Source organism: Panulirus ornatus, chromosome 31, assembly GCF_036320965.1.
Source record: "Panulirus ornatus isolate Po-2019 chromosome 31, ASM3632096v1, whole genome shotgun sequence".
NCBI classification, from domain to species: Eukaryota; Metazoa; Arthropoda; class Malacostraca; order Decapoda; family Palinuridae; genus Panulirus; species Panulirus ornatus.
In genome coordinates this window covers 11,008,224-11,022,500 of record NC_092254.1, presented here as the reverse complement: position 1 = coordinate 11,022,500, position 14,277 = coordinate 11,008,224, and the positions used below count along the sequence as shown (strand labels likewise).

The window sequence follows — 14,277 nt, the reverse complement described above, 5'->3', positions numbered from 1 at the left end:
CTTCCACCCAGATTTCCCCTGTCCCACACAAGCGTCCCTCAGACCCCTTCCCATCTCACAATGTCTCTTCCTCCTCCCACCGTAAACTTAGGCCCAGATGGAAGGCAGACTAAAGCTGGTTTACACACTGGGTGTCTGTTGTCTGTTGTTTAAGCCTCGTGTCTAGCTTGGGTAGACCCGCTCATGAATTCAAATAAGTTGGCACACGTCTGTATACATGCAAATATCTATGTTTGCGTTTATTTTTCTCCCTTGCATTCCTTTCTTTTTTCTCTGAGAAGGATGATATGTTTGTTTGTGTACGTCTTTTCACACACACACACACACACACACACACACACACACACACACACACACACTGTGATTAGCATTTCCTCCACTGACAACACATTCAGAAAAAAAAATATATATATAGTACGACTAGTCTCTCGTTCGTAGCCGGAGACGATACTCATGGATATGAGAGGATAAAGCTGCTGTCCCTTCGTCCTCAGGAGAGATCACGTTCACGACACAGACACACACACACACACACACACACACACACACACGTCTTTGACACCATCGTGAGATGCGAACCCCAGACCCGGCACGTAACACTTTTATTCTGCCTTGTGGTGCTGTCGACACATCATTCCAGAGTTTATGGCCGGAATTTTACGTATCTAGTTTCCTCTATCTGCCTTTATGTTCTTACGCAGCCCGCATATATGCAGATCGCATATATATATATATATATATATATATATATATATATATATATATATATATATATATATATATATCTGGGTGAGTGTTGTGTGTCTTTTCTAAATCCTGGCTTGTGTGTATGTTCAAGGAAGTGAATATACATGATTTTACGCATGATTATATAGTTTTGAATATGTCTCCGTCTCTCTCTCTCTCTCTCTCTCTCTCTCTCTCTCTCTCTCTCTCTCTCTCTCTCTCTCTCTCTCTCTCTCTCTCTCTATCAAAAATGATACACCTTTAACTTCAAGTTCCTTAATGATGAACTTGTACCGAAATTAAATGTAAACACTGTATCAATTTATTGTGGACGAACCATTCACCTTCACCATAAATAGGCATCCCGTTCGATATCGAGTTAACTGTGTACGAATCCTTCGGTAGATATATATATATATATATATCTAATTCTGGAGAGCAGCTCCTACGCTTCGTAAAAAAAAAAATGGTCCTGACATGTCACCGTCCAAGAAAGCTTGATAACAATTCACACATTGAAATGCATTCCTGATAGAGAGATAAGGTATGATCCTACAGCTATCTAACACACCACTGTACTGTCATAGCTGAAGTCTTTCTGCTCTTTTTGTCGCGTTTAGTTTCGAATGCTCCATTTGCGAGTGTGGTCACTACCTCCCCGTTTATATGTCTCATCCACAAAGCTTGATATAAACATATCGTTAGCTGTATCAGTATTTGTTTACTTTCTTATACCCCATCCCTACTATAGTCCCCAGATTGTGGGTTCACTAATGAACAGTTTATCAGCATCTACATTGCAATATCCCATGAGCCATTCTCAACTAACGGGAATTACAATAGTGTATCAATTATTCCAAAGTGGATTAATTATGAGAGTCTAATTATAAACGTCATTTAGACTTTCTTAAATAACGTATTACATGTATTAAGCTGTCGATTGTCTGAAGATGAAATATAGAATTTGTAAATTGTAAATTCATCCACAAATAACCACTCAAAGTTCATCAGTGAAAGTAAAGAAATACAGTAGGATATTTGGAAGGGATTGGTTAACTACGTCGCTGTGATATCAAAAGATATCTTCTTGATTACGACGGTACGATCCTTGATTACGACGGTACGATCCTTGATTACGACGGTACGATCCTTGATTACGACGGTACGACCCTTGATTACGACGGTACGATCCTTGATTACGACGGTACGATCCTTGATTACGACGGTACGACCCTTGATTACGACGGTACGATCCTTGATTACGACGGTACGATCCTTGATTACGACGGTATGATCCTTGATTACGACGGTACGATCCTTGATTACGACGGTACGACCCTTGATTACGACGGTACGACCCTTGATTACGACGGTACGATCCTTGATTACGACGGTACGACCCTTGATTACGACGGTACGATCCTTGATTACGACGGTACGATCCTTGATTACGACGGTATGATCCTTGATTACGACGGTACGATCCTTGATTACGACGGTATGATCCTTGATTACGACGGTACGATCCTTGATTACGACGGTATGATCCTTGATTACGACGGTACGATCCTTGATTACGACGGTACGATCCTTGATTACGACGGTATGATCCTTGATTACGACGGTACGATCCTTGATTACGACGGTATGATCCTTGATTACGACGGTACGATCCTTGATTACGACGGTATGATCCTTGATTACGACGGTACGATCCTTGATTACGACGGTATGATCCTTGATTACGACGGTACGATCCTTGATTACGACGGTACGATCCTTGATTACGACGGTATGATCCTTGATTACGACGGTACGATCCTTGATTACGACGGTATGATCCTTGATTACGACGGTACGATCCTTGATTACGACCGTACGATCCTTCCGTCTGAATGATGGCATGACCTTTGACCTACCCTCTCAGAGGTCAGGCTGTCATATGCAAGAGTCGTACGGTCGAGCTGAGAAGTCGTATATGTGGGCTTGAATTAAGAAATTCGTGTTTATTACAAGTAAGTTCAATTTAGACATTAATTATATGACTGCAATGTCAAGGTCAAGTTTATATATATATATATATATATATATATATATATATATATATATATATATATATATATATATATATATATATATAATGTGTGTGTGTATGTGTGTGTGTGTGTGTGTGTGTGTGTGTGTGTGTGTGTGTGTGTGTGTGTGTAGACGTATTTGCACTGCTTAAAGTCCCAGCCACATGTTAAGACATAAGACTAAATAAAAAAAGAGACTTTAAGGCTCATTAAATCTTTAAAACATGTTTGCCATGAATTTCAACTTATCACTCAGCACTCATAAGCTACAGCAGTCAGTAAAAAGAGAAAAGGATTCCATCCACATGCAAATACATGCCTGCGAAATCTATAGAGTTCGTCACCTCTACATGGAGTTCATTTGGTGTTAGTGTAGGGAGGTCCACGTGCCAACAACAATGTACCCACAGTCACTCAAATAGACAGACAAATAGACGTAATGACGGTAGCATAAATATCCTAAACACGGTACGCTCAATGACTGGAAATAAAATCGTGAAACTCGTTCGGTGACTAAAAGGGAAGGAAAAATATTTTGATGTGAGAGGAGAGTTAAGAGCCTCAGGGAAGATGGAGGGGGGAAAAAAAGGGGAGTAAAAAAAAAAAAAGAGAGATTGAGACAATATACCTGATGGAAGGGGGGAAAAAAAAGATCCAACAGAAATCCCCAGGATTTAACCACAACGGTGCTGCGCGTGTGTGAGTCAAGGCTAAGGAGAAGCCCCGTCGGCAATTACACGTCTTGTGAATGGTGATTACCAGACTCGTTCCCAGGTAACAAGGGGGGGGGGGGATCGTGGCTCAGACAGTCAGTCAGGCCAGGTGGTCGGGATAGGGCTATTATGACTAGCGAGGTGTGTACCACAAAGTACGATGGACGCGAGCATCTTCCTTGTGTCTGATGTCTTGCAGCCCATGGAGAAAAATGAGGTATACCCCATGTGTACTGGAAAGTCCAAGGGAAGATGTCATATGTCAATGACAAGTGTGACAAATCTCAAAGTAAGGACTACGAAGGCCCATCACAAGGGTGTTCAACTATCATGGAAGTCCAGGATGTAAAGCAGGTGTAACAGAGTTTAACATAGAAAGGCACTGGCCTATCACAGATGCCCCAGGTTGGTCGAGGGGGAGAAAAAGAAGGTGCATCGTAGGGTCTGTTCGTAATGTTATCCTGAAAATCGTTCAAAACACGAAGAACTGCTATCATACACGTTAGTCCAAATCGTCACTACGAAAGTAAGTTTCTAATCGATATACAAACAAAAAACAAAATGTTAAACCTCCCAAACACTGTGATCAAACTGTTTTACATCATACTAATTGTCAGGAACAGACAATATGCATGACCACTTTATACGAATGACATTCAACGTTTGTAATCAAATAAGTTTATATCGTAGAATCTGAGGCTTGTACATTAGATTTATTCAATCCGCAAAATATCTTTTGCAACTACGCGATACCAAGCCAATCCTCAGAGCAGATTTCTAGTTCACACAATAAATAGAATTATCATCAGTTAATTTCAACAGTTAATTATCATCAGTTAATCATCATCAGTTATATACGCTGTTTGGCGCACCGTCTGCCACAGATCTCACTCCATCAAGTTGCAAAGTATGAAGGTTTGACATATGTTACTGGATTCAAAAGTTGCGCGAAATAAAACGATGAAATAATTTACTTCGTAAGAACATGGAAGTATAAAGGCAAAGTTAAAAGTTAAGAAAATGGAGAGCAATAGTTACAAAAATTTTTTATTCTATATTTCATCGATACCCACATACGCGCAAACACACACACACACACACACACACACACACACACACACACACATATATATATATATATATATATATATATATATATATATATATATATATATATATATATATATCATACGAACCTCTAACAGCCAGGATCGAACCCGGGACCCTTGCGTAGCAGGCGGGAGCACTACTGCTAGGGAGTGTGTGCGTGTGTGTGTGTGTGTGTGTGTGTTGGTTAATTTACAGATCTTTATTTTTTCTGTCTAGATCTTTGTAAATCACATACACTTAGCGCTGATTTAGTTCATTCCACTGGAAATTTGTCGCCTCTCGGGTACGAAATCAAAAGGGGGGGCTAAACACATCATGACGAATCAGTTATGTACAAATGAGGCTTATTCCACCACACTGATCCTCTCTCTCTCTCTCTCTCTCTCTCTCTCTCTCTCTCTCTCTCTCTCTCTCTCTCTCTCTCTCTCTCTCTCTCTCTCTCAGCACTGCGGTGAGTAACGATTACAGTCGCTGGGAAGACCGTCCACGATGCACAGAATGACTTAAGAGTATTGAACAGGACCACGATCACCACCACTACTATCACTACTCTTCCTCCTCCTCCTCCTCCTTCTCGATCACCACCACAGCTATCACTCCTCCTCCTCCTCCTCCTCCTTCTCGATCACCACCACAGTTATCACTACTCCTCCTCCTCCTCCTCCTCCTTCTCGATCACCACCACAGTTATCACTACTCCTCCTCCTCCTCCACCTCCTCCTCTCAAGGTCTCAGCAACCCACCGCTCATACCCATGTATACCATCATGGCTCACGCAGTTTTTCACAGGTTAAACCCCGACTTTAAAACGGCTATATCTTCAAATAACGCCTAAGAGATTCAGTTTATTTAAAGCACCGTCATTCCCACTCTAAAACCAATCCAATGACATCATAAACTTCTTAAGACTTTAAGCTAAATGGCAGGTTACTCTCTTTTTTTTTCAGAACGACACGAAATAGAAGTAATGATTGATGGTGGAAGGACAGACAGACCCAGTGATTAAGTTGGTAATCATTAACAGGTAAACAAATGCTTATCAAGGGAAGAATTCCTTTTGTAAAGACGTCCCAAATCGTCATATAGTATGATTGGGTTATAACATCCTGTTCCTGATCTTTCTACGAACCGTAATAACAATTTCTATGAAGATGTGTTACGTGAATGACCAGGAAATAGAAGACCCTTGTTGGAAATACTGGATAGCAGCTGTATGACTGTAGTTCATATTATACACTCCACCCATTCAGCTCCTGTCCACTAATTCCAGCAAAGGCTTTTGGTCTTCTTGCCATGGTCATTCATATAACATATACTCATGGAAGCTGTTATATATGAAAAAAAAGAAAAAGGTCTAACTTATTCAGATGGGGGCTTTGCAAAGTTAATACTTGCAATCTGCTTTTGACTGAGCCGGCCACAAACCACAGAGCAAAGCCGATGGGGCTTCGTACTTTTGTCGTCAAAGACCCACCACCACATCAACAACGAAAAGAAATATGCAGAGTTCTGCAATATCACTTCGTGGCTTCACTCACGCCTGGATGCTGAAACCCATCCGACACCTCTACTCGATTTTTTGATCATTGCTCTAACCTTCGTCTTCAATGATTAATTCCACACACATAGAAAGTCGACCCAAAGCATATCGAGGGATATCACATTACGGACTCATATATAAATGATCAAAGTAAAGGAGTTTTACTGTAAGACATAAGACCATCCGTTTAAATATGGTGACCGACCTATCCTAGCGAGCGTAATGGCAATACATCACAGAAGAGACACTTAGCTATAATTCAATGGGCACCTACCTGTGGCTCTAGGCGACTCAGCGACCGTGTGTGGTGGAGGTGTTTTAAACCTCCCTAACCTTATCTCAGGTCAAGGGGGAGGGGAGAAAGTGTCACAAAGGTTCCTCAGTTACACGATTTTCCTTCAGGACGTAATTTCAACGATGAGGACTCTTACTTCAGAAGTATGGAATTTCTTTTCTTTCAGATCTTTCAGTGGCTAACTGGAGGGGGACGCACGAAGGAGAGAAAGAGACAGAGAGAGAAGGGACACGCAGAGAGAACCCAGCTGGTGGCCACTTCTCGCGGTAGAGCCTCACTTCTGCTACTGCTGCCTGCTGGCTGCTGCCTGCTGGCTGCTGCTGGCTGCTGCTACCTGTGCTGCCACTATCACGTCTGGCACCCTACTGACCGCGCCGACGGCAGCCGAACCAACCAGTCGCTGCCCCCGAGCTCTTGTGATGCAGCTGCTGCTGCTGTTGTAAGATGCTGCGCTTCTCATACCTCCTGAGCTGTTCCTTCTTGCTGGCGGCGTCTCTCACACCCTCAACATCGTTGCTTGCTGTTCCCTTGCTGAAGCTGAATGGTTGTTCTCAAGCTGGTGCTGCTCCCGCCCAGACTCTGTTGAGACTAAGCTGTTGCATAAGTTCTCCCCCCCTCCCTCCCCCACCCACCTACCCAGGATCATAATGGTATTCATCCTGCTGTTGTTGTTGTTGTTGTTGTTGTTGTGATTCCGGCCCAGAGGCCAGCGATGTTAAGGCTTGCAGCTTCTACGTTTTTTTCCCCCTCGCCTGTGATAATGACACTGACGCTCATATGTCAGGAAAAAAAAATATATATATATATATTCATCCCGTTATAAACTAATGGTATGTTACTGTTAATGATAACGGTACTCTTCTGTTGTATCCGTTTCTCCTGTTATCCCTGGCCGTGATGTCAGAGTTGCTGCTTGCTGTTGCTACCACTGATTCTGCCATAAGTAACACTCAAGGTGCTCCTGTTCCTTGCCTGGCTAATAGGCCAGTAGCTGTTTTTGTTCCAGGAATCAGTAATCTCCTCATATAGTGTTCGTACTGATGTAAGTAGCACTCGAAGTTGATGCTCCGCTCGTTCCCTCAACATCCAATGTCTCTGTGGTTACTTCTTTAAGTCTTCATCGGTCCTCTGATGTCACTTCTACTATTTCTGCCTCTCTTTCGACAGCAGCCGGGGGAAAAACTGCCAATGATGGTAATAATAATGCCACAGTTTTGTTACCCACGATCCCCACAGAAGGAAAAAGGATCGCGGGGGGAAAATGGTTGAAACAGGCGAACTAAAGAATCGTAGATCAAAGACCATGCTGGAGGCACCATTGCAGAAACAGCCAGCCTTCCTCCTCCTCCTCCTCCTCCTCCTCTCTCCTGCAGTTTAGTATGCCCACACCTCCTCCTCCTCCTTACTCCAGGTCATGATACCACTTCCTCCCTGCACCAGCTGAGTTGATACTCCTTCTTTCTGCTGCTGGTGTGTGTGTGTGTGTGTGTGTGTGTGTGTGTGTGTGTGTGTGTGTGTGTGTGTGTGTTTCAGTCCATCTGCCCAATCCCATTGTTCAAGTTATTGCTATGGATCCTATTGCTCTTTAGTCACTGATACTGTTGATGTCCGATCTTTTTTGGTAATGTTACGACTGATTCTGCGACTGTCGGTGCTATAACCTTCTTCCTGCTACAACTACAATTGAAGATAGTTTTTTTTGTTATATGTGTTATATGTGTTCGTCACCGTAACGCCCAAGTGTTGGAATCAAAGAAAAATCAGTGTTACCGTTGGTGTGGGTATCAACTTTGCGTACCAATGCTCCTCTCTCACTGTCTCTATCGTATTGACCTCTTTAACATGCCATTAAGACCTTTGAGGATAATAGCACGAACCTTTGATACGTTGAACTATGACCTTTTAACCTTAACATCAAGAGTCATGTCAGAGGCCAGGTTTTTATATCTAAGGGTCGTACGCGTTGTGATCAAGGAGTAAAAATGATCTGGCCACTCGTCCTGATAATGATAATCAACTTTACGATCGTTTCCTAATTGATGTTGCGCAGGTCATATTACCACCCGTTACGTGTTTTGTTCCCGTTACGACTGTCGCAACATCTTAAATAACCATGAAACGCCCCATCCCTCACCTGAACATGTCCTGCACCCATCTTACATCTGGTTCACACATGATCTAAACATGTTGCAGACATAACGTTGGCCTTGACCAAACAAGACCCCAACATATCTTGGTTATAACCCAGACATGACACACCCACGAACAAGACATGAGCCATTTACGACCTAGAACGACCCTAGGTGTTGTAACAACTCAAGTCCTCCCTATTTGTTTGTGTCTGATCCACGCTCCTGACCCATTCCTTTTCAATAGGACGATATGACCCTTGAGAATGACAGAATGAACCCTGAACATTACAGTCGACCCCTGAGCATAGAGAAACGACCTTGAAGCACTGTGGTACGACCCTTGAGTATGATAATACGACTCTCGAGCACGACGATGCGACATCGAAGCACGACGGTACGACCCTTTGGATAGTATGGCGTGACCTTTGACCTGACTGTGAAGGATCAGGTTAAAGGTCAAGCGATGATGTTAAAAAAGGTTGAGCCGTTGTGCTCAAGGGGAGTTAGACGATAATTATCTTTGAAATCAGACCTTCATAAGTTAGATGGAAGAACAACATAAAATTCACAACCCGACTTTGTGTAATTATTAAACTCACGCGAACGTATATCTGTGAACTACAATAATGACTCGTACTTCCAAAAAAAAAAAAAAAAAAAATCCCGGAAACACGGCTAAATGCGGATAGCCGTGTTAGCAATTATGATACTTGCGTTAATAAAGATTTTCAACGCGATTTTTTTTTTGCAATAAAATCAACACCAACTCCGTATTTCTTTCACAAATCGTAGGGTGCAAAGTGAGCCTGTCTGTGAAAAGAATTACAGTAAGTCATTAGAATGGACCAATTGGGTGATGATACATGGGTAATCATCAGTAATCAAGGTCATAATTACCAAGAACCAATTGGGTGATGATACATGGGTAATCATCAGTAATCATGGTCATAATTACCAAGAACCAATTGGGTGATGATACATGGGTAATCATCAGTAATCAAGGACATAATTACCAAGAACCAATTGGGTGATGATACATGGGTAATCATCAGTAATCATGGTCATAATTACCAAGAACCATGGTTCGTATCCGCATAGCTATTACCGTCTGAGTGTGCCTTGTAACAAGATATGAAAGTGAACCTATATGACAAGCAATTGACAGAAGACAACATGGATAAACTAGTTAAATCACTCTATAACAATTTAGGGGAATGGAGCAAGGATGACACTCATTTGGTTTCCATCCTTACGTAAGAGGAGATAAGAGTGGTTTAGGACCTTGAATATTCCAGTCATTAACGTAGATATAACACTGTGTCAAGAAACGATAATACTATATATTCCCCTAGGTCATTATAGAGACCAAAGTTATATGATTTTATATGACGATACGTGACATATATTCCATGTAAATTATTGGTTTATACTTATATTGACTCATGTTTTAAACCCTTAGGGCACGACGGGGCAACAGTTGCGAACACCCTATGACCTACGATGACCTGGCCTTACAGGGGTCAAGGACAATGGTTAGCGACCGTCGTGGTTAAGTGATTGTTTACAACTGCCTCCTAGCTACATCCTGAAAACGAGCGAAAATCTCATATAGGAAACCATTTTGTTCCTATTACGGAAGAGACGTTATTATCACCACGAGCTAAACGGCTTGGTTTAAAGGACATCTCTCTCTCTCTCTCTCTCTCTCTCTCTCTCTCTCTCTCTCTCTCTCTCTCTCTCTCTCTCTCTGTATATATGAGATAGACAGGTTGAGTCTAACAAGGATTCCTATCTGTCGAAGATATTGGGATATTGGAGATAGCATTCTCTCTCTCTCTCTCTCTCTCTCTCTCTCTCTCTCTCTCTCTCTCTCTCTCTCTCTCTCTCTCTCTCTCTAAGAGCAGCGTTCATCCAACAACACCCACACTGGCATTATTATTCGTCTGAGGTGAAAACACTAACACAACGACGGCAGGAAAGGAGGTTGTGGACGCCCTGGATTAAATGTTCTGCCCATCAGAAATTTTCATACTACCCAGAGAGGACTCACGAAGTCAATTAAAACGTGAATCCGCCGCTATTAGCGTCAGGAGCACAGTGTGTCTTATCTCGCTCGTGGGAACCGGCCACGGCCGCTCATGCCCTCGCCCACTCTCACATCATTTCAGGCATTTCCCGCAATCATCTCATGGACCTTTTGTTTTATGCATATATATGTATGTATATTTTTTTTTTATATTTTTTTATTATACTTTGTCGCTGTCTCCCGCGTTTGCGAGGTAGCGCAAGGAAACAGACGAAAGAAATGGCCCAACCCCCCCCCCCCCATACACATGTATATACATACGTCCACACACGCAAATATACATACCTACCCAGCTTTCCATGGTTTACCCCAGACGCTTCACATGCCTTGATTCAATCCACTGACAGCACGTCAACCCCGGTATACCACATCGCTCCAAATCACTCTATTCCTTGCCCTATATATATAAATATGTAGAGAGAGAGAGAGAGAGAGAAAGAGAGAGAGAGAGAGAGAGAGAGAGAGAGAGAGAGAGAGAGAGAGAGAGAGAGAGAGAGAGAGAGAGAGAGAATGCTATCTCCAATACCCCAACATCTTCGAAAGAAAGGAAGGAATCCTCGTTAGAATGAACCTGTCTGTCTGACTCTCTCTCTCGCGTACACATCATGACTTTTAGACCTCCCCCCACCATAGTCACCCTACTACATCCCACACAAATGCCACACGACACACTCCCAGTGCCTTCAACCGACCCCCAACTCCTTTCCTTTCCCGTGCAGTATCAGTGGCAACAGACATCAACCAAGGATTTAATACTGTCCCCCTTGACACAACCCTTGAAAAAACTATACTTGGGCCCACCACGCTCTCCACACAATCGACGGAAACTTAGCCAAAACGTTGTATGATGCAGTACTCCATGTTCAGTGAAGAAAAAAAATAAATAAATAAAACGTATGACTTGACCTTTTCTTCGTTGGGGCAAAGGCTTCATTCTCGTCAACAGTGAGATGGATGACGTGCGGTTGAACAAGCAATTCCTAAGTGTCTCCCATGTCCATGAAAGCAACATGAAGTTTGTCGCCTGAATGATATACAACCCACAACGGAGGAGATATATACCAACATATATATATACCAATATATACCAAACTCAAGAGTAACTTTATAGACTCCAGACTGTACTAAATATGCCTTTGCTTATCCTATATCTCTCTCGCTATCGGGAGAGCCAATCAGGAAAAACTAGATCGTTTCACTGTAATTTACTACATCTTTATCGAAGGCGAAACGTACTTTTAGAATATGAACGACAGAGATGGGTATCCACACGTGAAAAATAAAGTATCAAATGTCTGAGGAGTAAATTGCCAACCCAAATGATTGGGAGAAAGGTGTTACCGAACTCTGCCTGCGTAAGGTTATAACACGAGTGCAAAATGTACTTTTTTGCTCGGCTGTATCATCGGGAGTAGAGCATCATCAAAGAACATCTAACTCCATTGCAGTCCATCATTTCTCTGCTTCTGGAAGTGCCATAGCCGTGGAGTTGTGGGAACTCTTAGAAAATGGGATGCTGGATGGAGCGACTCCGGAACCCTTTAAAGAAAGTGGACCTGAGGCCAACTATAGTCCAGGTATGAATAGAGAAACTGTAAAAGCGGGAGATGACTCAAGACCAGACTTTGGAGACGTCATCCATTCCCTTCAGCACTAACACAAATGATATTCTCTGCACATGTTGATCATGCGTGGCTCTTCATGTAGATATACTGTCGGTGATCACTTGTTATTTCCCCACATTAGACAAGGAAAACACCCTCAGCATTGTTTCTAAAGCTAGCTTCAGCTAGTCTTAACTCAGTCAAAAGCATGGCACCTAAACAGCCAAGGCGAAAATACTGCCGTGGAAGCCATGCTAGGCATGTACCCTCATAAACAAAGCAGCAACCAGGGGAAGAGGGAGGGAGCTTTTTCAGCTGATGTGTAATGGCCAGTTCCACGACAGAATAAACACTGGGGGGAAACTCTACCACATGTAATAGCTTCCACAAGGAACAAGAGTGGGTGCACGTGATGGTGGTGGTGGCCAGTTCACGAAACGTGACGAGTGGCAAAACTCTTGCACGACAATGACAACACGCTGTACCCTTCTTGCTTTGGCACCTGGGACCTTGACGAAGTACATCTGGAGCGAAAGACTCGTGGATTTTACAACCTCTACTTAGTCTGAGGCTACTATACTGTTTTCTCGAGCCCCGAACTTCAAACCACCAATTACATATCTTGAACATAAGTCGCAGAACGTCATACATCCAATTATATCCACGAAGAACACGTCTAGTGTCTTGGAACACGAAAAGCCAAAGGCCATCCATCCATTGTTCGCGTAAATCAAGGCATGGGCCACAGATGGGCCAAAGGACAGTGTGGGAAACATTGCCATGTTTACCTACGAAGATGCTGCCGACCATAGCTAGGGGTGATAGCAATACGTGACGTCTCTGGACAAGGAGGAGGAGAAGAAGAAGCTACTCTCACCTCACCAAAGGAATCTTATGGTTCACAAAGGAAAAACCCTTCATAGGAGCCAAAATGCTTTGGAACAGATTATTCTTCCTCTCTTTTTTTTTTTTCTCCTCCGAAACATTTATAAAGGAGAGGCAGAAGCTGCAGCAGCTAGCTAGTGTACGATATATCATGAGAAAGATCTGATAATAATGAAAAAAAAAAATTGACTTAAAGACATGGGGAGGAGATACCAACTGGAGCCGGGTTCATAAAGTCTCCTTTGGTGATATTTTATCTAACAGGAATTAAGCGTCTGTTGCATAACCTTCACTTATATAACTATTATCAGAGAGGAGGGATTGGTATAATCAAAGACCAGATAGAATGGAGAATATGGGTGATTAAATGAAAATGTGGACGTAATTGTAAGTACCTTGATAGTGGAAAATGATGCCGTTGAAATGCATAGTGATAAAACCAAATTACACACACACACACACACACACACACACACGGTAAGAAAAGCACAAACCTTACATATGGCATGCATAAACCGCATGACGTATTGGTGAACTAAATTCTATAACAGAAATCACAGAGGCGATATAGAGAAAACAAATCAGTGAAGATAAGATAAAAAAAAAATAAATAAACGGTACAAAGTAATATCTGGGCGTTTGTCATGTCATATATCATCAGTTCTTATGCCAAATGAATCACTGAAGAACATATAAGACACCTTAGCATCCGATAATGTAATGGTAACTAGAAAGACATATGAATGATTTAGCCAAGAAACTGCCGTCAACGTAGCAGGAACAAACAAAAAAGATGTCTAAAAATCAACGTTTACTTTCCATTACCAACGTCTTTTTACATCGTGGAAAATGCTTAGGACTTTTATGAAAACTGATCCCCCCCCCCCAAAAAAAAAAATAAAAGGAACTTCTGGGCAAGAGGTGAAGAATCGCGGGAGTTTAATTAACTCGCCAACAAAACTACAATAGCCTGAAGTATATAAAAGGAAAAATGAAATCGAATCAACCAAAGGGCATAACTGGTTATTGTCATCCTCAGGTGGTTGAGAACGAGTAAGAAAGAGAGTTACTTGACCTGGACGCACACACACACACACACCCACACACCCAC

The 14,277-nt window shown here is 42.3% G+C and overlaps 1 protein-coding gene across 7 annotated transcripts in view; it reads right to left on the bottom strand.

Annotated features, from left to right (window-relative positions):
- The window catches only part of LOC139758810 (putative neural-cadherin 2), an 831,293-nt gene that overhangs the window by 633,786 nt on the left and 183,230 nt on the right, over positions 1-14,277 (bottom strand). For 2 of the 7 annotated variants that reach the window (XM_071680631.1, XM_071680632.1), the window contains exon 1: positions 6,439-6,814. The exons of the other annotated variants lie outside the window; for them this stretch is intronic. The gene's annotated coding sequence lies outside the window, so the exon portion shown is untranslated. Of the gene's footprint in view, positions 1-6,438; positions 6,815-14,277 lie in introns of those variants that run through there. 7 annotated transcript variants of the gene reach the window in all.